At 32.4% G+C, this 25,986-nt stretch overlaps 1 protein-coding gene across 1 annotated transcript in view; it reads right to left on the bottom strand.

The window, feature by feature from the left end:
- The window catches only part of LOC126890207 (tribbles homolog 2), a 169,100-nt gene that overhangs the window by 18,557 nt on the left and 124,557 nt on the right, over positions 1 to 25,986 (bottom strand). The window lies entirely within an intron of this gene.

The raw sequence follows: 25,986 nt of genomic DNA, 5'->3' as shown, positions 1-25,986 counted from the left end.
TTCATTATATTGCCGCTGTATCTCCTAGGTATCGTTTTATAAATGACTTTATTTACAATTTTAATAAATTGTAATAAGATCCAGCGAATAACTGTATAATTTGCTACCTAAATTTTAATTTTGAAGCCAGTCATTCTCAAAATAAATTATTTACAGGGCATAACGCGTTTGCTACAGAACGTTTTGCTCATTTCTCGAGAATATTGTGTTTTGCACTTGTGGCACTATTGAACTAGGTGTGCGATATATTTCTTAACAAACGTAAAAGAATGAGATCTTTATTTAAAAAAGTTTCACAATGGCCTTCTGTTGCAGTTAGTTACATTAGTTTTTCTATTAACAAACGTAACAGACCATAAAAATACAATATTTTTATCAAAATACGCATAATTATCAGTGTATAAATATCTTCCCAATTATTAACAAGTTAAAAGCAAATTATTCAGTTATGAAATATATATTTTTTAATAAATCGAATTATATTTCTTAGATCTGTCAAGATAAGGCTTAAAAAACTTATCATTTTCTCATAAAAAGAACGCAATATCGATTTGAGTAACGTATTCACTGTACAGGTGTTATATTTACATCACTTAATCGTTACAAAATATAGTTTTGAAATTTTTTTTGCAATAACTTAATTATTCTTTTGTAGCTGAGTTCTATCTGAATTGGGGGCCCAGCGGAATAAAACATGATTTGCAAGTGGTGTAACTGACCTGACTTGACCAGACAAACCAAAGATGGTATCTGCTGTTGTAACCATGAGCATACCTGAATATTTTTGGCTATTTGCCACTTGCGAACTGTTTTCTTATTGCAGTATCTCGACTTAAAAGTAGACAAGATGATAATGATTCGAGATGACTATATAATTTATGAGTGTCTTCGAACTGGTTTTGCACAAGGAACTGGCTGGTTTCGCTAATGGGGTTTTGAGTCTTTGCATATATCTACTACTACTTTCGTAAAAAATACATGGAAACAGTTAGTTTTAATGGTGTCACATGTTGATGTGATAAATGTATAATAAAGATGCTAAAAAAACTGGCCTGGTCTTTATTGTGTATTCATTAGATAATAAATGCATAAAATCTAATATTTTATTGTAGCATGAGTTTATATTTACAGTTAAAGCAATTAATAGGCGCCATTGACATGCTATCAAAATGAACGACTACTAAAAATTAAACTAGTCTAATCAAAAAGTATAAACGTTTCAAAAATTAAAAATTCTTGCAAATGTGTATACTACACTTTGGAAAACAAAAAAATCATGGAAAATATGTTATCATGGACACTTGGTTATTAAGGTTTCTTTGAATTTGAACTGACCACGACAATTTGTGCTTAACTGTTGCTGTTATTTTTGAGTTTTTATGAAGTATGAGACGAATATTTTAAATAAACCATTGACCTCTGTTCAAAGATCTTTATATAATCATGAATCTTTAATTAATTCATTAAACAGTAAAGCGTCCCCTATCCACATATTCGCTCATTCACATAAATGTGTACCATATCTATTCAGGATGTGCAATCCGGAACTCCGACTCGGTTCAGCCATTTTCCACAGTCGGGAAATCGCTATACTTTCCCCATTTACACAGGAAAGCATAGCGTCGTTAAATTTTTTTATTATTCAAAATATTAACGGATGTGACAAAATTATCACCCCACTAAAACGCTGTATCGATTCGGATTCAGTGTAACAAAACTAATGCAATAAAAAGGCAAGTCATAAATTAAACCATATTTTTTGTAGACAAAAATCGATTGGCATACCTAACTTATCTTAGTACAAATGTACACACAAAAAAAGTTGACACACATTCCACTGAAGTTATGAAACGAGAATCTACTACGCATTTTCCAATATTTGTAATTTTGTAATGAAAATGGACACATAGCCTTTTTATGATAACTGATCACATCACCTTAAAGAAATAATGAAATACACTGCGATGCAAAAAAATCGATCCACCAATGTCTTTTCGATGTTTCGAATTTCCTAAACCTGTTGTCCGATTTAAGTGATTTTTTACCACGTTATAGCCTTATTCATTGACAATATCGCTATAATAATATCGCAGTTTGACTGCTAGACAGTCAAACTGTCATTGTATTCCGGGTGTACGAATCAAACTGTGTTTTTTCTCAAAGTTCGCATCACCCTGTGGATTATTCTAGCATTTATAAAATACTGAAATTAAAACCCAACTATAGCCTCATGTTTTCTTAACATTTTGTCTTTCGATTCATTCGCTTATGTTGGATAATAAAAAAGTTAGGTACTTTAACAACTGGCCATGTTCGTCATCAGTACAGAGTGTTTTCTAAATAAGTGCGACAAACTTTAGGGGGCAATTCTACATTAAAAAATAATGACAGTTTGCTTTATAATCATATGTCCGCAAACGCTTCGTTTCCGAGATACGGGATGTTCAATTTTTTTTACAAACTGACGATTTATTTATTGCTTTAAAACCAGTTAAGATATGCAAATGAAATTTGGTGGGTTTTAAGACGTAGTTATTGCACATTTTTTAACATACAATTAAAAATTGTATATTCACCATTGGCGTGCGTACGGGTAATATTATCGGTCATAATACCCGTTTGCTCGCCAATGGTGAATATTAAATCCTTAATTGTATGTCAAAAAATGTGCAATAACTACGTCTTAAAACCCACCAAATTTGATTTGCATATCTCAACTGGTTTTAAAGCAATGCTTATCTCAAAATTAACATCCCGTATCTCGGAAAAGAAGCGTTTGCGAACATATGATTATAAAGCAAATTGTCATTATTTTCTCATGTAAAATTACCCCTTAAAGTTTGTCGCACTTATTTAGAAACACCCTGTAATGATGAATCGAAAAACAAAATGTTAAGAAAACTGAGGCTATAGTTGGGTTTTAATTTCAGTATTTTATAAATGCTAGAATAATCCACAGGGTGATGCGAACTTTGAGAAAAAAACAGTTTCATTCGTACACCCGGAATACAATGACAGTTTGACTGTCTAGCAACAATATTATTACAGCGATATTGTCAATGAATAAGGCTATAACGTGATAAAAAATCACTTAAATCGGACAACAGGTTTGGGAAATTCGAAACATCAAAAATGACAAAATTTTTAGTGGATCGATTTTTTTGCACCGCAGTGTATGTGGACTCCATAAAAAAATTATGGATGTTGTGATCCTTTTCACCACCAAAGTTTTGTGTACGTTTTGTGTGAGTTCATCGTAACTGTCTTTTTTGTTAGAGCCCGTTCACATGACAGACGCTTAACGCGCGTTTTGATAACGCGCGATTACAACTACGTACATTTTACTTGAGACCGTTCACATGCTAACGCGCGTTTCTAGTCATTAAGTACCCTTTCAGACTAAGACACTGGTGTCTGACACCGGTGTCCGCCACCGTGCAGCAAAGCATTGCTTTAAATGAACGACTACAGACGAGCCACTTTTGAGAGTCTGACTGATTTTAGTGGCTCGTGCTTTGCTGCAATTGAACACCGGTGGCGGACACCAGTGTCTTAGTCTGAAAGGGTACTAAATCGAGCATTAGCATGTGAACTGTCTCAAGTAAAATGTATGTAGTTGTAATCGCGCGTTGTCAAAACGCGCTTTAAGCGCCTCTGATGTGAACGAGCTCTTACTCAGAATTTTTGAAGAATAATGAAAAAGAAAAAGACGTCGCATTTCGATAAACATGGGTGAACTAATGGTGCCACAATAATAATTTAATTAAGAAACTTTAGAACGAAGTAAAAAACTTCTAATGTATAGATGTTAATAATCGAAGTATTAAGACTTAAGCGTGTGATACACACGCGATTAAGTACGCAAACTTATGGCTCGACGACCTTTTTCGCGCGTGTATCACAACAAGTACGCGTACTTTAAGTCCGCCGTCGATCCAACAAGTTTGAAATCTTACTCGTGGCCCGTACGTGTATCACTGCCACGAGCCGCAAGCCTCGAGCCACCATGTTATTGCGTTTCAAGTTACACTTATATTTTCACTAATTAAGCAAATTGCCTAGAAATAACTCAATCGTTTATTGTTGAAAGGAGACAAGTTACATTTTATAAGTTTTTAGAAAACCGTAAAACACTACATATTTTAAGCTTTTTTGATTATTTGTTTTTGAGTAAACCTAATTACAAACTGTCGAAACCCAAAAGACACCATCTTTAAACAAATAAATGTTTAAAAATAATAAAATCTTTGGATTTCTTAGTTCGGAAACAAGATTCTCTCTTATACCTATTCCCATCCTTCTAAAAATTGCAAGGAAAAGGGTGATGAATGTATAGACATGGGGAGTCTACATAGTTGCACTCCACAACATATCAATTCACCGAGGTAAAGATCAACAAATCTGCTTCCTAGTACTCGATACGTGAGTAAAACCGTGGGTAGATAAAAGGCATTATATGTAATTTCGATTCAGAGATCATTACCATCTTTCTATGGACCATTTCGAACTCTTTTGTTCTCGTCAGGACAGCATATGCAATGATGCTCTCATCAGAGAGCATTCGAAATGGTCCATAGAAAGATGGTAATGATCTCTGAATCGAAATTAAATATAATGCCTTTTATCTAAACCTAATTATTTATAGGCTGTTTTATCCTCCTGATGAAAATATTACCCCCTTATCTATGATATTTTGTTTGTTACTAGTGTTGCCAGGTCCGATTTGTTTTTAATCGGTACATAAGCAAAAAAAAATCGGGATTTAGGGTTGTAGATCGGGACAAATAAACAACAATAGCCCAGTAAATGACTGTTTTCGAGTGTAATTTTCAGAGTCAACTTCGAATTGCATGAAAATCTGGTTTTAGGTTCTACTTACTGTCTACTTCAAAGTTTCATTGTATCATTGGTTGGTTTTTCTTGGGAGGTGACAGTTACAGTTAACCCTTCTCGGGGCAAAAACGCGCGTTTAAAGTAAGTCCCAAAATGGATCAAATGACTAACTCTAAAAAACTTTTGTTCTATATAATTTTTAAACTCGAAAAGTCGATACTTTTCGAGTAATTTTATCGAAAAAAATATTCTTAACAAAAATGTAGCTTTTTTTAAGCAAAAAAAAATTGTATGTTCAGAAAGGCTATAAAACCAGTATAAGCAAAGTTGTAGCTCATCAAAAATACGTTCTTATTTGTCAAATTCCAAATAGAATTTTTCAACTTGAAATAACCAAAAAATTAAACAATTTTCGGGCAAAACATATTTAAATTTGTTAAAGTGTAAAAAATCTTTAATTTTGTTTTATATAAAAGTCTCTAGCATTAAAACTAAGCGAGTTACACTCAAAATAAAGTTGGCTCCTTTTTTTGTTAAAATAAAATCTTTAAAATCTCCCTCTATTTAGCACCATAAATAATCGTTACCGCTTTACCATTTACTTTATATGTGTATTGTTTATAAGATCTGTAAGGTTTACCGGTTGGGAATGCTAAGTTTCGAAAAAAATTGGTTTTATAGTAAAAAAATTTTTCTTAAAATATTGGAAAATGCCCTTTTTTCAAAATAACTCAAAAAGTATTAGGGATACTAAAAATCTCAAGGAGTAAAAAGTAGGTGTTTTGCTTTTATAAATATGATAGATTCATTTTGTTTTTTTGTAAGACAAAAATTGGTTAAAATATATGGCTGTTCATATTTTCCATACACTCGTGATTATTGACTCGTTCAAGCCCTTTCAATCATGTAAAAAATACATAAGTAAAGTAAATTGTTTGTAAAGCGGTAACGATTAATTTCATTTGGGGTGCTAAGTAGGGTGAGATTTTCACGATGTTTTTACCAAAAAAAAAGGAGCCAACTTGATTTTGAGCATAACTCGCTTACTTTTGATGCTAGAAACTGTTTTAAAACATAAAAATAAAGCTTTATTAAAAAAGTTTTAATTGGTTTTTCCCGAAAAGTGGTTGGTCATTTCTTGGTTATTTCACGTTTAAATATTTGACTTTATAATTTGACGAATAAGAACGTTTTTTCATGAGCTACAACTTTGCTTTTGCTGGGTCTATAAGCTTGACGAGTTCACAATTTTTTTCATTTTGTTATATTATGCTCCATTTTTGCTAAGAATATTTTTTTCGAAAAATAAACATTTTCAATCGTAAATAACTCAAAAAGTATTAACTGAGTTAAAATCCTATAGAACTAAAATTGCTTAGCATTAGTCAATTTATCCATCTCCGGACTTATTTTAAACGCGCGGTTTTTCACCCCCAACTAGGGGTGACTGTCACCTCCCGAGTAAAAGCAACCAACGGCACAAGCCGTCCAAATTTTCATGCAATTCGGAGTTGATCCTGAAAATTACACGGTATCGCCGTATTTCTCGTTCATTTACTGGAGTGCAAGGTGTTTCTATAATCTGTATTATTTAATCCTCCATAATAATAATAATCAGACGGAATTACAAAAAAAATCGTAGATTAAGTAAATTATTTATTTTTTATTAAAATTATATTTTTCATTCGATTTTGTCGCTTTTAGGAGTGCTTTGTTTTTTATAACATAGTTATAAAATTCACTGCAAGTCCTCATGAAATTGGTTTTCGTGGGTGAAAATCGGGACATTTAGTGTCCCGAGTAGGTACAAATCGGTACGCGTTTCGAGACCCCTGAAAATCGGGACGTCCCGCGCAAATCGGGACACCTGGTAACGCTATTTGTTACCCACACTTTTCGATTTCGTCTTTTTTTATTAGTATTAAAAATATATAATACGATATAGGATACGATACGAAGTATATAATACGATAAAATTCCTAAATAGCACAAAACATCTTCTCTCGACGACATCGCAATGAGTTATGAGTAAGTCTGCCGTGTATCACAGACGGCGAGCCGAGTAAGTCCGCGATCTTTAAAACCGCGTACTTAAAGTTTGCGTGTGTATCACACGCTTTATAAATAAATACAAAAAATGTTCGTTTTTGTAGTTGTTTTTGTAGTTAAGTGTTTTGGAATATGTAAAGTCGATAAAGCTTTTTAGCAATATGCAGTCGTCTGATAACGTATACAAATTTAAAAGCAAAATTTACATATCTCTTATTTTAACTGTGGTGGTACCTAAAAATACCCTTGTAATCGTTTGTACCCATTAAACTTGAGATTGGCCTTTAATATGCATCGAATAAAAGGCTACAGCGCCAGTAATGGTAACATGGTTCTTAGTATGTAGACGACTCCAAAAGTGACAGATATAGGAGTAGGAGATGAAATTTATGGAAAAAGACTAAAGACAGAAGTCCAGTTGAATTTCGGAATCTTATTCACAGTATATTATTCGGAAGTTGCGCTTGAATCTAATAGAACAGCAGGTAAAGAATTAAAGAATACAATAATTGTGACCTATTCTGAAAGTCAAGCAGTACTGAGCACAGATTGACTCAAAGCTTAATTGCGACTGTTTTGACTGTCTTTACTTATAGTCGTAATAGGTTGACACTAGCTAGGGTACCTGGGCACACGGACTAACTACCCTGCTAACGAGCAGATTTATGAATTGTTGGCTCTTCACTAGTTGCCTAGAACCTTTCTTCGTAATTTCGACAACAGAAGAAACCAGGCATTGACACTTCGCAAACGAAGGATGAAGGGAAGCAGTATAGATCTGTAAAGCTCAAGTAGGTTGGTTATGCCGTTTCCGTCACATTTATATAACATTGATAATGTATAATGTATAAATGTATTAATGTACTACTTTTCACGTTAAGAAATTGCTTGCTCGTTATCCAGGAAGCCAATATTTTGAATCTTTGATGCTACTGTTTTTAGTATTATTTTTCTTTCCAGGGTTTTTAGGTACTGTGTGTGTAGTTAGTTGTCTTTGAAACATACATTATTATTGGTGACCTTTTTGTGGCCTACTAAATTGTCGTCTTTGTATTCCTCATGTTATCTTTATGAATATTTCTTATGTTATTTTCTCGTTCGCCACTAGCTGTATTATACTATTCATGAATAGAGAAACCAAATTCCATAATGAGATGGTTCTTTATTGTTGCTACTCATGTCTAATATTATAAATTTCTATAAAAATCAAGTTTGTCCAAAAACGGGTTGCTTACTCATGGTTATTATCGATTTCAAAAGAACCTGATAAATTTCGGCATTCAATGCAGTGATTTCAACAAAACAAACACTCCTAGAATCATTGTAAACATTAAAATACAAAATACCTGTCCAAAAGTTGATTTTAATACACGTACACAAACATCGATTAGATAAAAAGTTACATCGTCACGGATCATGTGAGATAAAGACGCCACATCGTATCTTGTCGCACTTGAGTAATATATAATGCCTCTAATCTATTTATTTCGGTGTAAGCAATTTTTTATGTGGCAAGGAATGTGATTTGGGCGAATTGCGAAATACACAAGCAATTAAAAATAATCATTTATTTATTTTATTTTCTAATTTCGTCAAGTGGAACATCATATAAGTTTTTATTTATTATTTCTGTGATTTAAACTAAACTACGATTTTTTTCGTTATTTTCTATATTCAGTTTCTTTTCCCTGTGTCTTATCTTCATTGTTTTCGATCACCACAAGTATGCAGAAAACGAAAGAAAGTCTCATATTTGTTAAACTTGAGATGTTATCCATATATCATACCAAAACTTATACTGCAAGGGTAAGATGGACAGAAGAAAACAACATTCTTGAGTGTGTAATAATTTTACCTATCTATTCATAAATTAACTGGATTATTTCATTCATAGGAGATTCTGACCAATAGAAAGCTACAGAAATCTGAATTAAATCGATAATTTTTGATAATCTCCCGTCGTTAAGTATATTACGTCAGATGTCCTTCGTTGCTACGAAAAAATACATTCAGTGACATTAATGACAATTAATGTTTTAAAAATTATAAAAGTGATGACTTTCAATCGTCAAATATTTATAAAAACTGTGTGTTTAATGGTACTTACATAAATAAATTACAATAAAATTTTGGTTTTGAACAGTTTTATTCATGAAATAATCGCAACAAATTGCACTCGACCTCTGAAATTAATATAGAATTTTTGCTCTCGTGACACTTATAATTTCACTCGCCTTCGGCTCGTGAAATTAAAACTGTCAAAGTGTCACTCGGAAAAAATTCAATAATTTCAGAGCTCTTGTGCAATTACTACTGATTATTTCATTCATAGGAGATTCTGACCAATAGAAAGCTACAGAAATCTAAATGAAACTGATAACTTTTTTGATAATTACCCGTCGTCAAGAATATTACGTCAGATGCCCTTCGTTGCTACGAAAAAATACATTCAGTGCCATTAATGACAAATGTTTTAAAAATTATAAAAGTGATGACTTTCAACCGTCAAATACATATTTATAACAACTGTGTGTTTAATTGTACTAATTTGTACTTACATAAATAAATTACAATAAAATTTTGGTTTTGAACAGTTTTATTCATGAAATAATCGCAACAAATTGCACTCGATCTCTAAAATTAATATAGAATTTTAGATCTCTTTTGCAATTACTACTGATAATTTAAATATGGATTGCTGCTATTTAAATCAGAGGTAAACAGGATATAGGCGGAAAATCGACTACATCGTTATTTTTTAGAGCTACTGTCAATAGAGTGATGATTAGTGTGACCAACTAGCCCGAAAAATCCGGGACATGGCCCGAAATGCGAAGTCGTGTCCCGGCGACGCGACGTCCCGGGCAAGGCTTCCGGGCCATCCAAATTTTCAACGTTTTGGTAAAATTTTATTGTGAAATTTTAAATACATTATTCTTCTAAGAATTCACATCAAATTGAATTGGTGGGACGAAAAAAAGTCGACAATTTCTAGAGTGTAATACTAATTGATGATTTTATATCGTGGTATTACAGTTCTACAAAAACTCAAAAAACCCTGGACTTTTTCCAGTTTCTGTATTTTAATTATCGTCTTTTGAAAGACGATTCAAAAACATGAATATCAAATAATGATAATTATATTTTGATATTAACCTAAGGTTCTATTTACATGGAAATCCAACATCAGTTAAATTTTCTAATTTTTCCGAGAACGATTTCCAGATTGGAAGTCGAAACATCAAAAACTAACAAAAGTGTAATTATCATTAAAACCCATCCCATCAAAAAAAAGTTTGTCAACATAAAAATGTTAAATAATCAATAAAATGATATTAAAGTTGTATATTTAAAAAAATGACCCGATCGGATTTTAGGTTTTTTTTTTCAGCCTTGTCCCGAATTGGACTGACTTGTAGTTGGTCACACTATTAGCGATGATGGCAAAATGGTAGTCAGCATGATGCCCAACGATCGACAGTGGCCACGAAAATATAAGAATTCGGAAGAAAAAAGTCAGATGTAGAGCAATATACCATCCAATTCGACTTTTATTCGACATTGCTTAAATTCTCTTGTGAAATGTTTTATTTGCATTTGCCTTAATCAGTCTGATGATATACGCAAATCCCATAAAAATTATGCGAGCAAAAATTGTGAAACACGAATGTTTGCTCGAACCTAAAACTGTGTTATCGAATCTTTTTTGTGATTACAATGAATGCTTAGTAAGCTCATTTACCTAATTAGGATCGCAAAACAAGCAGTACGTTATTTGAACTAGTAATTTGTTTGAAAATATACAGTATGATTATTTTTTTTGCCTGTAATTATTTAATATAGGTACATACTACATACTTCATTCGTACAGGTTATGCATTACAAGAATTCTGGCAATACCAAGAACACCAATAATTTATTGTGGCTCAATCCCATATAAACGTAACACTTTTTGGTAAAAAACACTTGGTGACAAATTTTTTTCCATACTTTACATTTTTTATTGTAAGCGAAAGGGTCGATCGTAAATTATATAGGAATGTCAAGAAAATGATAAATTATATGAATAAAAGAATATATTAATAGAAAACTAAGCCTTATGGTTTGTTTTTATCGAATTCTTACGAGTATTCAAGAACCCGCAAACATCCAGAGAAATTATAAATGAAATTAAACAAATTTGTGGTGAAAATTATTCGTTGAAAAACTCTCCATCAAGTTGATCTGACGCCTTTTATTGTAAAATGGTCAGAAAAAAAATGTTATATCGCCAAAGAATTTTTTTTATTTTCGGTTTTTTTTTATTTTCCATTTTACGATAAAAAGTAATAGGGATAAAATTGTCCATAACTGAATTTGCTCCAAATAATGTCTAGTAAAATTTTCTGTAAGGTTGCTAATTTACGAGATACAACAGGAAAATCCTTTGCAGCCCTTTTTCCATGATGGCAGCCGGGGGACAAGGGTGGCGACTACACAAACTTGAATTTAACCTTATACTAACCCCCTACACATTCAAAGAACTCAGATTGCGTCCTCTGAAAAACGGAACCCTAACTTATTAACTTATTTTCTCCTACATTTTGTTGAACCATAATGCAACAAACTTATCACAAATATTGTACATGATAATAAAAAAATGAAATTAAAATTAAATCGGTTTTTTTAAAGGGCGTCATCAACATTTTTCTTCATTTTTATTTTAATGAAGTTTTTGGCTCATTTTTATTGGAGCTATCAGTTTGTTTTAAAATGGCAACTGTTCAAAGCTACTTTCTATGCAAAAACTTTGAAATATTTGGTTTGTTTTAAAAGGGAGCATGTGAGCCAATCACATGCGCTTTTAATGAAGCTTTTTTCAATTTCCCGAAAGTTTAGTTTTGGCCACTTATTAGGCTCTTTTCAAAAAATACTAATTCAATTATTTTCCAGTACATTTCATATTAGTCTAGTCTGTATGCTCGCCCCCCTTATGTATAATATTCTGATTCGTTTTTTTGCACAAACTTACTCAAAAAGAGGTCTTTATAACAAATCCACAAGGTGCCAGGCGGTACCCTGGTCGGGAAATTGTTTAAACAATTTATTTTAAACAATTTCTAAAAATCAATTTTTTCGGACAATTTTTTTAGATTCTTTGGTTTATTCTAAGTAAAAAAGGTCTCTTTGTGATTTTTCTCTAAAATTGATTGTTGTCGAGTTATACGTGATTTACAATTTGAAAAACGCGAAAATAGCCATTTTCAAGGCTTAATAACTCATCTAAAAATTATTATTATTAAAGTCAGAAAGTGACCATATCAAAGTTTAAAGCCCTCCCTACAAGATCCTGAAGAAATGTTTGTCATTTTATTACAAAGCTGTTAACAAGAGATCTTTTTTGCTCAGAATTATCCAATGAATCTAAAAAAAATGTTCGAAGTGAAAAAATTGATTTTTTTGAACGTATTTAAAAAAATATTTAAACAATTTTCCGACCACGGTTCCCCCTGGCACCCTGTGGATTTGTTATAAGAACCTCTTTTTCAGTAAGTTTGTGCAAAAAAAAACGAATCGGAATAATTTATTTAACGGGGGGAGAGCATGCATCCTGGACTAGAACATAATATTCAAATTGACTCCAAAACAAAACAACACTTTTTCACGCTGCCAAATCCAACTGAAATTGAGTTGCGTGCAGTGTACTTCGTGTGCTGAATAGCATACAAATTCGACTAGTTCCCAATATTCGCCAGTTTTGCATATAAATTCACCGAATCCATCGGGACTTTGCGGTAATTGACCTTCCAGCCGAAACTCGTACGGTAAATTTGCTGTCATTTGATGGACAAATCGGGTTAAAACACGACAAAACTTGCTAGAAATATTATTCCGTCCATGCGAAACGAACAATTGCAGAGGTTGTGCAAGTTTTTGTTTATTAGGGACATTACCATACTAGCCGAACGTGTGCGTATTTTGTTACTACTCTACTACTACTACAGACGACCTAACGGGTCTTGGTTTGGTCTTGATAAATATTTATTCTCGGCGTGTGATTATTGCCGCTGCTCAGATTGTAGGTCTTTGTTGATGATGACACATCACTAGAATTCTAAGAAAGATTATGTTGGCAGTCTTGGTTAGCAGCACCTACTTTTAATGATACACAGTACACACTCATCCGGAGTTTGGTATACTTTCTTGAAGTAGCTGAAATCAATTAATAAAAAAAATCTCTCCCAAGTTAGCATTTTTTATTGAATAAAATTAATTTTTTGTGATAGAGGAACTTTATATTCATTTATATGACTTTATATTCATTTATACGTACATAATTTTATAAAAAACATTTACCTCAATTAATCAAGAACAAAGAAACTAAAGAGAGCAAGTACTAAGAAAGAAACAAAAAAGAAAGTAAGAATTGAATTATAGGCTGCATGGGAGATTATAAAAACAGTCTAATGTCTAATAATATCTCAACGGCAATCGATCTATTAACGAGCAGAACAAAAAACGACGATATGTATTGTATAAAATCATGAATAACTGAAATAACTAAAATATAAAAATGATGAAAGAAAGAAGAGAATATACGAATAGAAACGAAACAAAATACTGGGACAAATGTCAAAAGATATTAAAAAATCAAAGAAGCAAAAAACATGGCTTCTTAACAGATACATGGAAGTTCTAAGTTTTTAAAGAAAGCAATGATACTTCTCTGTATCTATCTGTATCTATAGAGCAAGGTGGGCGAGTCAAGCCCCACAGAACTTATGGCACAATTGACCCATTGTGCATCCTCCCATGGAGCTGTTGTCCTTAGGTAATTGTCCATCCTACCATTTCCAGAAAGGTAGGCAAGTCACCAGGGGATATCTACCTTATGTGTCTACTAGCCCCAGTGTGTGCATGTGTTTGTTTAGTTGATAATGACCAGTTAAAAAACTAACTTTCATGCGTAGGTTTTTCCTGGTCATTCCCAAGTACTTCTTTGATGCTGACTTTTCAAGGTTTCTTAGTGTTACCTTGACAAAAGTCTACATCCTTGCCGTTCTTCTCACAGTTTGCCTTTGAGGATGACATTTGGCAATTTCCGCGATTGTTGTAGATGACCAACCAAAAAGATCACCAGGTCGTAAGAGTCTTACTCCAGCCGCCTTTTGAAGGAAAAACCGCCTGGTTTTTCAAAAGAAAAGTATCCCTAAAAATCACTTTTCAGAAGAAAAGTAGCCACATAAAAATTATATCTTGAACTCTTGAACATTATACATCAAGAAGAATAAAATTATAGAATAACAACAAACAATGGTTAATATCTAAAAAGATCAGAGATCGACAGGGATGCGTTTTGTTGGCTTTATTATCAATATTTACTCTACGCCTATTTGGAGGAGCGAGGAGAGAAATCAAATACATACTTTGGGTATTTTTAAACGCTTTTATTTAGTTCAATAGTTTGCATCAAATCTTTAGACGTTAATTTGACTGCCTTTTCCCCAATGCAAATGAATGAAAATTTGCAGACATATGCATTCGCGGGAACAATACACGAATAGTCAACAAAAACAATTTTTTTTATGTCTATTAATTGTTTAAATAAAAAAAAGATTTTAATGGAAAATGCTTAAATTCTCTTGTTTTTTACTATGTAAGAACTTGAAACTTTTACGGATTGTCGCTAATGATATGAACTATACATAATTTCATTTTTTACGTTAATTGCTTACGTTATGCTTCATAAATAAACAATAAAGTTTCAAATTGTTTGCCGATTCCGACTACTTTTCATGTTAGTACATCATATGTTTTATACATATTTTAATAAACATGACGATATATTTTAATGTTTGAAAAGTAAAGACTAAAAAGTAAAAAATAAAAAAATATGAAAAAAAAATTTTAAGAAACACTTTTTTTTAGTTACGAGTGACTAAAATTAAAACTATTATAAAAAAAAATCAACTAAAAAGCAAAAAATAAAAAAAATTGAAAAAATCTAACACATTCGTTAAAGAAAAGCGTGGGGCCAAAACCATTTATTCTATGAAGACGCGCCACGCTTTTCTTTGACGAATGTGTTAGATTTTTTCAATTTTTTTTATTTTTTGCTTTTTAGTTGATTTTTTTTTATAATATTTTTAATTTTAGTCACTCGTAACTAAAGAAAAGCGTTTCTTAAAATTTTTTTTTTTTTCATATTTTTTATTAATTGAATAGAAACATACTGTTTGACTTGTACACACTTCTATATAAATCAAAACGGAACTGGTGTATGTTTTCAAAGACTGATAGTGTGTACATAAATTTATTAAAATCAGCTAAGTACTTTCAGCATTTTTAATGCCATCATCAGAGCTATCGTCTTATAGTTGTAACTACCTCAAATGAAGAGAAAACTTTGAACAAACACATTCTACTATTAAAAATTAATCCAGGGATCTAACCACTAGCCAGGGTAAAAACCCTTAAATGTATAAAATATCACATTTAATGTGTTTTAAAATATGGTAGCCATTTTTTAAAACACAGTACCGGTTTTTACCCTGACCAGTGGTTAGATCCCTGGGTTAATTTTTAATAGTAGAATGTGTTTGTTCAAAGTTTTCTCTTCACTTGAGGTAGTTACAACTATAAGACGATAGCTCTGATGATGGCATTAAAAATGCTGAAAGTACTTAGCTGATTTTAATAAATTTATTTACACACTATCAGTCTTTGAAAACATACATCAGTTCCCGTTTTGATTTATTTTTAATTGGTTGAAAGTTGAAGGTGAGTTTTCCGCTACTATGAATCTTTCGAAAAAATCTTTAAAAGAACCTCAATTCAACTATGAAACATTTTGTGTTAAGTGCCAATTAGATATTTATTTATATTATATCGCAATAATTCGGTGTTTTATTATTAATTTTTATAAAAATCAATCTTCAAAACACATTGACTGGCCAGTTGGTTGCTTAAACCAGTGCCAATAAAACATAAACACACACACACACACAAAAATCAATCTTCAATGTTTTAATCATATTACTTGACGTCACTCAAAAAATTCCACGTCTAAAAAAACAAAGCCGATATCGGCGCCACTGTCCTACTGAAAATTACTTTATAATAAGTAATTAATATTAGTTAATACCATGTGCTAATACAGTAAATATGTTGCCAAACCGAAAACATACAGCACGAGATTACAAAATTTACTTCGTTTAGTAGTCTACAATTTGTTAATATTTATACATCGTGTAAATGTTGGTGCAACCATACCGTTTTGGCAATACGGTATTTCGCAAAACAAACCTTTTGCTTTATGAGAAACGTCAAAAAGGGGATATCATTATCATCTCAGTTTAGCAGACGTTTTAATAAATATCACATTTTTGCCCAAATACAGTTTGCAACAGAAGTGATGAAATAAATGCCTGCCAATCCGGCAAGTAATTTCTGAAAGATATTTTTCTGTAAAAATTCTATAAAAACGAAACATTAGATAGTTTTTTAATAAGAATAAAAATTTTGATGACATAATGTCAGAAGTATTAATATTACATTATAGTCCAGGGCGCATCTGTTTTGAGATGGACGTTGAGAGGTGACTCAAATTTTTTTGAAGAAATTGCTTGAAAATAAATCAAATAATAATATTTGAGTTATCCTCCCTCTCAAAAAGGTCCGGAACATTGTTTAAATAATCAAAATGTCAAAAATTGAAGGAAAAATACGATTTTTTTCTCCGTTTTTTGATTATAACTTTAAAAGTATTCATTTCCGAGAAAAGTTGTACTGACATAAAAGTTGCGTAATTAAATTTCCTACAATATAGAATTGGTTAAAAATTTAAAAAATAGTCACCCTAGTTGCAAAATAGCAATAATTGCGAAAAATACCATACAAAAACAAGTATTCGCATTTTACGTTTTTCAACCATTTATGCTACACTTAGGACCTTCATATTTCACCCAGAAAAACTTTATGATACAGTAAAACAATACTGTAAATTTCATTAAGATCGGTTTAATAGATTTTGCAAAATAAATTTTGCAATCCAGCTTTCGCAAAAAAAATTCATTTTTTCAAAATGTTACAGGACTGAAAATAAAGCAGATAGCAAGTTGAATTTTTTTTTGCTTATAGAAGTGTACTGTACCTTTCATTTGCAATTTTCAAAATTAAAATCGATTAATTACCACGGCGTCAGAAAATTTTTGAAATAAACAATAATTTTTGGTGCTACGCGCAGGACAGCGGTGTTCGATTCACACAAGTTGATTTCCACCAAAATTTCTTCCAATCTTTATCTAATATATTATTTTCTTACTCTATATTTTGTTGTATTTTAATATTTTAATTCCACAAAAATCAAACTAATTTTATTATTGTTTGTGAAATATTGTTTAAACAATTGCATATGTTTAAAAATAATAAACTTTTATTATTTAAGTTAAAATATATGAACAAAGAAAGTTTTTACTAATAAAACTGTTATTTCAAAGGATAGAGTATGTGCTTTTATTTTGCAATAAACAAATTTATTTATTTATATCGAAATGTAATAAAAATTAAAATGTATCAATCATTATCAAAGGTCATTGGAATTCCTAATCAGAGCAAACTATCCGCTGTGCTGCGCGTAGCACCAATAATTAATGTTTATTTAAAAATATTCCTGACGCCCTGGTGTTAATCGATTTTAATTTTGCAAAATTGCAAATGAAAGGTACAGTACACTTTTATAAACAAAAAAATTTTCAACTTGCATCTGCTTTATTTTCAGTCCTGTAACATTTTGAAAAAATGAATTTTTTTTACGAAAGCTAGATTGCAAAATTTATTTTGCAAAATCTATTAAACCGATCTTAATGAAATTTACAGTATTGTTTTACTGTATCATAAAGTTTTTTAGGGTGAAATATGAAGGTCCTAAGTGTAGCATAAATTGTTGAAAAACGTAAAATGCGAATACTTATTTTTGTATGTTTTCTTCACAATTATTGCTATTTTGCAACAAGGGTGACTATTTTTTAAATTTTTAATCAATTCTATATTATAGGAAATTTAATTACGCAACTTTTATGTTAGTACAACTTTTCTCGGAAATGAATTCTTTTAAAGTTATAATAAAAAAACCAAGAAAAAAATCGAATTTTTCCTTAATTTTTTGACATTTTGATTATTTAAACAATGTTCCGGACCTTTTTGAGAGGGAGGATAACTCAAATATTATTATTTGATTCATTTTCAAGCAATTTCTGCAAAAAAATTTGAGTCACCTCTCAACGTCCAAATGTACTAATATTTTTACAGATGCGCCCTGGTCTATTAAGAGGCAACATCAGCGCGCGGAAAACGCGTTCCAAGATTGTAGCTTTAATTCTGAATATTTTGTCGAGATATTTGGCACACATCTTCGTATTATAGTACAGATACCAATTTGAGAAATACCAATGAAAATGCCAACCATTTTCCAATGCCAAAATGAATAACCATTTTAATCTCATTGCAATACGAAGCCAAAGCCGTCTTATATTTAGTTCGTTTAGAGAGCGCAACAAGCACCCTTACCAAACGATTTCAAAACTCGTTAGTTTTTCTTCAGAATGCATACAGTGTGTCAATTTAAAAAGTTGCCACCCCCTATAATTTGGTCCCTAGAGAAAATCTAAAAATATGCAAAAACACGTCAAATTTATTTGTGAGGGGGACATTTTTTAGACCAGTTTTCAGCTAAATTACATCAACCCTATAACTGGGGCGGACACAACCCCCAAAATCTTTAATGGAAAGGGGGGTTGAGTGATACCTCATTTTGAAGGTCATTAAATTACCTTTTCAAAAATACTACATGCCTTATATTTCTTTTCAGTACTTTTGGAAAAATCTTGGACTCAATACTCTAAAAAATTTTGGAGTTCTGAACTCTATACTTAATAGCTTTACGGTTTTACTTGATTTTTCCAAAAATACTCTAAATACTTCAACACCCCAAAAAAAATTCAATTTGGAGTTCAACACTCCAAAAAAAATTTTGGAGTTCTGAACAGATATTTATGTAATTATTAAAATCTATATATATAAAAGAAAGTCGAGGTTATGTTAGTTACACCATTTATAACTCGAGAACGACTAAACAGATTTTTATGAAATTTTACATGTATATTCTAGCGGACTATGAATAGGATAATATGGAGTTTCATACCCGTACGTCATAAGGGGGTTGCCCATGACGCCGTAACTCTCACAATAATGACGTGTAAAAAATGAAATTAAGTAGGTAGACTCAAAACCGTACTCAAATTTCTTCTCTAGCACAATCGGTGTCCGAAATACAATATCTCAAGCCGTAGCAATATTCTGAGGACAGAAGAAGAACGAGCGACAAATTTCATAGAAGGGAAATGGAACAGTTTAACTTTGGGACTCAAATTGGGCAAAATATGAATTTTTTAATCTTGCGAAATTTTCAAAAAATATCTCTAAACGGAACCGTAAGCAGGAGAAAAATTCTGAGTACACGAAAAGAATAGGCAGCAAATTATAAAATTTTATTTAATTTGAATTCATTTTGTTTAATTTTATTTAATTTTATTTAATATAAGTATTTTATTTATTTTCGTTTATTTTATTTTATTAAATTTTATTTATTCTTATTAGACTATATTTTCTTTTATTTAATTTTATTATTATTTTTTAATTTATTTATTATTTTTATTTAATTTTTTTTAACTTTATTTAATTGTATTTAAGTTAATATGATTTTATTTATTTGTATTTAATTTTATTCAGTTTTAGTTATTTTTATTTACGTTTATTCAATTTCATTTAATTTTAATTTACTTCATTTACTTTTTTATTTAATTTTAATTGAATTTAATTTTATTTAATCAACACCTATAGACTTGGAATAAATAGGGGGTTGTTTTGAATGTGGATATAATAAAGCTGTTATATTCATTATAAGATAAACAAATTTAAGATTGTAACTGTTGCACTACAAACTTTATTTTGTTACTTCTAACTAAACTTTATTATTTCAAACATCATGTGTAATTAATTAAAAATAATAATAAAACCTCATTCACATCGAGCATTTTTTGTTTATAAATTACGAATTCCTTTTGTTTATTTTAAGTTTATTGTATACAAAAGTCTGTATCCCGAAATAACCAAAGTACGTGCCTCCTAGCGGCGGGATACGGGCAACAATACATTGGCTTATAGGGCAGTCCTTACAGTAGGGATCCTGGCCTATACAGAAAAATGCAGGCGGGTGTGGGGTAATACTGCACTTTGGTTGCATTGGTGGTGTATTGGCTAAACGTGCAGGGCAGGGTATGGTGCTGATAGAAAAGGCATTCAGGCATCAAATATCCAAAAATCTTTTCAGGCCATAATAATGAAAAGACCTTCTCCAAACGCAGTAAAAACTTATACTGAAATGATGGCATCTCCTGAGGTAAAATGTTCCGGAAGTAAAATGAGCCTCCGTTCGGATCTCCGGGTGAGGACTATCTCAGGGGGAACACCATTGCAGGTTAGAAAAATCAGGATAGGGTCTTGGAATCTTGGTAGTCTTACAGGTAAGAGTCTGGAGTTAGTGGATGCGCTCAAACGAAGAAGAGTTCAAATTGCTTGTATTCAAGAAACTAGGTGGAAAGGACAAAGGGCGAAAGAACTAGGTGAAGGATACAAATTGTGGTATGTAGGGAGTAGTAACACTAGAAATGGAGTTGGTATAATTGCTGATAGTGAAATGAAAGATAACGTAGTAGAAGTTGTAAGAACGAGTGATAGAATGATGTCAGTGAAATTTGTAATTGATAAAGAGGTATTGAATGTTGTTTGTGTGTATGCTCCCCAAACAGGTCTGGGTGAGAATGAAAGAAGAGCTTTCTATGATCAATTAGGAGACGTACTGAGTGATATTCCAGCAGAGGAGAAAGTTATAATAGGAGGTGATTTCAATGCACATGTGGGCCAAACCAAGACAGGATATGAAACAATACATGGGGGATTAGGCTTTGGAACTAGAAATGAAGCTGGAGATGACATGCTTGAATTAGCAACAGCATTGGATATGGCGATTGTTAACACATTCTTTAAAAAGAGAGAAACTCAACTTATTACCTACAAAAGTGGACAACATCAATCCCAAATAGACTACTTCATGATACGGAAAGAAGACATACGTGAATGCAAGGACTGCAAGGTAATAGTGAGTGAGACAGTAAGCCAACAACATAAGCTGCTTGTTCTGGACATCGAAGTAAAAAGCGAAACTAAACAAAAATATCGGAGAGGACCACAAAAAATCAAATGGTGGCTGCTGAAAGATGAGAAAGAAGGTCTACTCAGGAGAAGAATAGTAGAAAAAATATGTTGGAACATGAAAGGAAGCCCTAATACAATTTGGAGAAAAATGGCCAGTAGTATTAGAGAGACTGCTATTGAAATACTTGGGAAAACGTCAGGAAAAAAGTTTGAGGATAAAGAGACTTGGTGGTGGTCAAACGAAGTACAAGGAAAAATAAAAGAGAAGAGAAAATTATATAAAAAATGGCAAGAAACCAGATCCGACACAGATCTTCAAAACTATATGGTGGCGAAAAAGGAAGCGAAAGTAGCAGTAGCAAAAGCCAAAGCAGAAGCGTATTCAAACCTATATGATCAACTTGATACCAGGGAAGGCGAAACGAAGATATATAAAATAGCCAAACAGAGAGCAAGGAAAGCAAAAGATTTTAATCAGATTAGATGTATCCGTGATGAAAATAATAAAATACTAGTTCACGAAAGGGAAGTCAAAAAGAGATGGAGAAAGTACTTTGACAGCTTATTAAATGAAGAATTTGACAGACAGCCTGTAGAGTCAACGGAGACAGTAGCAGCAATGGTCACCAAAATAACCAACGAGGAAGTGGCTCAAGCGCTTCAAAAAATAAAGAAAGGAAAAGCGGTAGGACCAGATGATATTCCTGGGGAAGTATGGAGAGCATTGGGAGAGACAGGAACAAGGTGGCTAGCAGGTCTATTTAATAGAATTATGGAAGTCGGACAAATGCCAGACGAATGGAGAAGCAGTATACTGGTACCTGTTTACAAAAACAAGGGAGATATACAACAATGTACAAACTACAGGGCTATAAAACTGCTTAGACACACCATGAAAATATGGGAAAGAGTAATTGACAGACGGATACGTGAAGAGACCGAAATATCCGAGAATCAATTTGGCTTTATGCAGGGTAGATCAACAACAGATGCAATTTTCATTATAAGGCAGTTGATGGAAAAATACAGGAGTAAAGAAACAAACGCTCATATGGTATTCATTGATCTTGAGAAAGCATATGATAGAGTTCCTCGAGAGATTCTGTGGTGGGCACTCAATAAGAAAGGAGTCCCTGGTGAATATGTAAAGATTGTGAGGGATATGTATGAGGGAGTAACGACTAGTGTTAGGACAGGTGTGGGAGAGACTGATAAATTTCATGTGAAAGTAGGATTGCACCAAGGCTCTGTGCTTAGTCCGTATTTATTCTCATTAGTTTTGGACCAGATAACAGCGAAACTACAGGGTAACATTCCGTGGTGCTTAATGTATGCTGATGATGTCGTGTTAGTAGGAAATAGTGAAAGAGACTTAGAACAAAAACTGGAACAGTGGAGACAAGCTCTGGAGGAAAAAGGTTTAAAACTTAGTAGGACAAAAACAGAGTATTTGGAATGTTCATTTAAAGATGGAGCTACTACAAATAAAATGGTGTCTTTGGATGGTGAAATGATTGTGAAAAGCAATAGTTTTAAGTACCTAGGATCGGTATTACAGAGTAATGGAGAAATAGATGGAGATGCATGCAGTAGAATTAGGGCTGGATGGATGAAGTGGAAAGAAGCGAGTGGTGTGTTGTGTGACAGAAAAATTCCAATGAAGCTGAAGGGAAAATTCTATAAAACAGCCATAAGACCGGCTATGATGTACGGAACTGAATGTTGGGCAGTGAAAAAGAAAGAGGAACAACGAATGCATGTGGCGGAAATGAGAATGCTTAGATGGATGAGTGGAGTGACAAAGAAGGATAAAATTAGAAATGAGTATATTAGGGGAAGTCTAGGTGTGGCACCAATTGATGCAAAAATGAGAGAGCATAGGTTAAGATGGTTCGGTCATGTTCAACGTCGAGACGATAATCACCCAATACGAAGAATAGCTGAAGTGCAGATTCCTGGAAGGAGTAGGAGAGGAAGACCAAAGAAGACCTGGGGGGAGGCGATAAGGCAGGACATGTTGGTAAAGGGGATTAACATTGATATGACCCAAGACAGAATTGTGTGGAGAAATGCAATTAGGGAAGCCGACCCCGCATAGGGATAAGGCAAAGAGAATGATGATGATGTATACAAAAGTTTGTTTTTATCTATTGAGGCAGTACGAAGTCTGCCGGGTCAGCTAGTTAATTATAAAAAAAATAAAATTACTGAAAAGGAATATAATGTATGTGGTATTTTTGAAAAGGTAATCGAACGACCTTTAAAATGAGGTATCACTCAACCCCCTTTCCATTAAAGATTTTGGGGGTTGTGTCCGCCCCCGCTAGAGGGTTAGTGTAATTTAGTTGAAAACTGGTCTATAAAATGTCCCCCTCACAAATAAATTTGACGTGTTTTTGTATATTTTTAGATTTTCTATAGGGACCAAATTATAGGGGTGGCAACTTTTTAAATTGACACCCGATATGCTGCTATCTCTAAACCAAACTGAAATAATCAGATGACTAGCCTCGATTTTTCCGTGCTGGATAGATGGGACGTGAACTGCAAATTATAGAATTCCATCATCTTCCTAACTCCAGCATACTATTGGCTTGCATTTTTAGAAGCCACGGAGATGTAATCAGAAAATGGTGCCAATAAAGTTTTTGATTTAATATTAGTTTATATTTTATTAAGGTGATACAGTAGCGATCAACAGGTAGCCAAAACACGTTCCAAGATTGCGGCTATAATTTTGAATATTTTTTCGAGATATTTGGCACACGTATTCGTAATATAATAAAGAATGGCGGTACAGAGCCCAATTTGAAAAAATATTAATATGTGGAAATTGCTCTGTAATTAAATACAATATAAAAAAACGAGCCTGTACCGCCATTAGGAAGAACAAAAAGTACACTTTCTTCAAATAAACTTTTTTATCCGATGCCTAGATTTTGTGTCATTTTGGAACTACTAAAATTTTTTATTTCATTAGTAGTTCCAAAATGACACAAAATCTAGGCATCGGATAAAAAAGTTTATTTGAAGAAAGTGTATTTTTTTGTTCTTCTTAATGGCGGTACAGGCTCGTTTTTTTAATATTGTATTTAATTACAGAGTAATTTCCACATATTAATATATTTTGCAAATTGGGCTCTGTACCGCCATTCTTTATTATATTACGAATACGTGTGCCAAATATCTCGAAAAAATATTCAAAATTACCGCAATCTTGGAACGCGTTTTCGCTACCTGTTGATCGCTACTGTTTCCTCTTAAGTTGAAAACTTTGACTTTTTATATTTTTAAAACGATTTTATATTTTATATTCACATACAAACAGCTTTAAAATATACACTCCTTTGGGTTAACTTCACTAAAACCGTGGCTATATTCATGTCTATTTTCTTTTTTAGGTTTTTTATTTTTTAAGCCTCTTAACTTTTGATCTTTTATTTTAAATCTATGTATTATGATTAAACGATCAATCAAATTAAATTAAAATAAAATAAAAAGAAACCAGTGTATAGTGTATAATATTTTCCACATCTAATTCGTAATTACTATAGTCTGTAATTTTTTTGAAGCCTGTAATTTGTTTTCAATAAATGTACTTTTATATGTATTAGAAATCCCGTACGGTAGCTTCGTTCTTTGTTAATCAACCCATACCTAATGATTTCTTCCGTCATTTTACATAAGATGACAATAATACCGAATCGGATCTCGACCATTACATATCTGAGAGTTCAAGAATCTATCAAAAATTGCACAACTACGGAGCATTGGCACTTTTTCCGGGGCTCTTGACTTCACAAACCGTTCATCGACCCAATTGCGGCTATGTTGGAGAAAGCAATATGGCTCCCTCGTTATATCGAAAGTTTATGCATTTCTTCACAATCGTTTCTTGCAAAATCACCAGTCATTACCATCTCTCGTTATTATTGTTGCATTATTTTGTCAGATCTAAACGAAACATGAAGAAAGTCTGTAAAGGTGGGTTTAAATTGGGTAATCCTATGAACGTAATACTGGATATTAGATATTTTAAATATTGTCACTAGAATAAATAATAATAATGTAACTTTTAATACTAGAAGTGTCCAATTTAGAACGTCAATAATTGGCGAATGGATTTAGTGTCCGCAGTCATATAAACCCAAACAAACAACAACGTCAATAATATCATTTGCAATTTAAATCAACTTAAAGTTACAGGCTCTAGTTTAAAAAACCGGAGCACACATTATAATAAATTATTGTTAATGAAGCTGGTTCTTTTTTTTTCTTATTTCGATGAGAATTCAGCAAACGAGACTCTTATCGACCTGCAATTTCACCACTACACCTACTTTAAAAGTACCTAGTCAGTAGATTTACTGCCGGGTCTCTCGTAGGATACACGTTTACTACTACGTGTACCTTTATAAATAGTAGAAATGGTTCAATTAGAAACAATTGACCTGGGATTTGCTCACCAGTAGCGTAGAAAAGAAAATAAAAGTAGAAAAAAATTATTACTAAGTTGTTTTGATATATTCTGTGAAGTTGAAGAGCAAATATTACAAATATTGACAGTCGTGATATGAAAGTTATATCTAATCTATATTGGAATCAAACTGACAAGGTAAGAGTTCACAACCAGAACACCCGGGACATCAAAATACAGAGAAGAGTCCGCCGGGGTTGCATGTTGTCCCCACTACTGTTCAATGTCTACATTAAAGCGGTATTTAAAGAAGCGCTCTCAGATTCAATAGAAGGTATATCTATCCATGGAGAAGTTTTTTGGATAACTTACATTTTGCAGACGAAAGAGTAATAATGATGGATAACAACAATTATCTACAGAACGTAATGCAC

Source organism: Diabrotica virgifera, chromosome 8 (assembly GCF_917563875.1).
Source record: "Diabrotica virgifera virgifera chromosome 8, PGI_DIABVI_V3a".
Classification (NCBI taxonomy): domain Eukaryota; kingdom Metazoa; phylum Arthropoda; class Insecta; order Coleoptera; family Chrysomelidae; genus Diabrotica; species Diabrotica virgifera.
The sequence above is the reverse complement of the archived record's forward strand: the minus strand, read 5'-3'. Positions and strand labels throughout refer to the sequence as shown.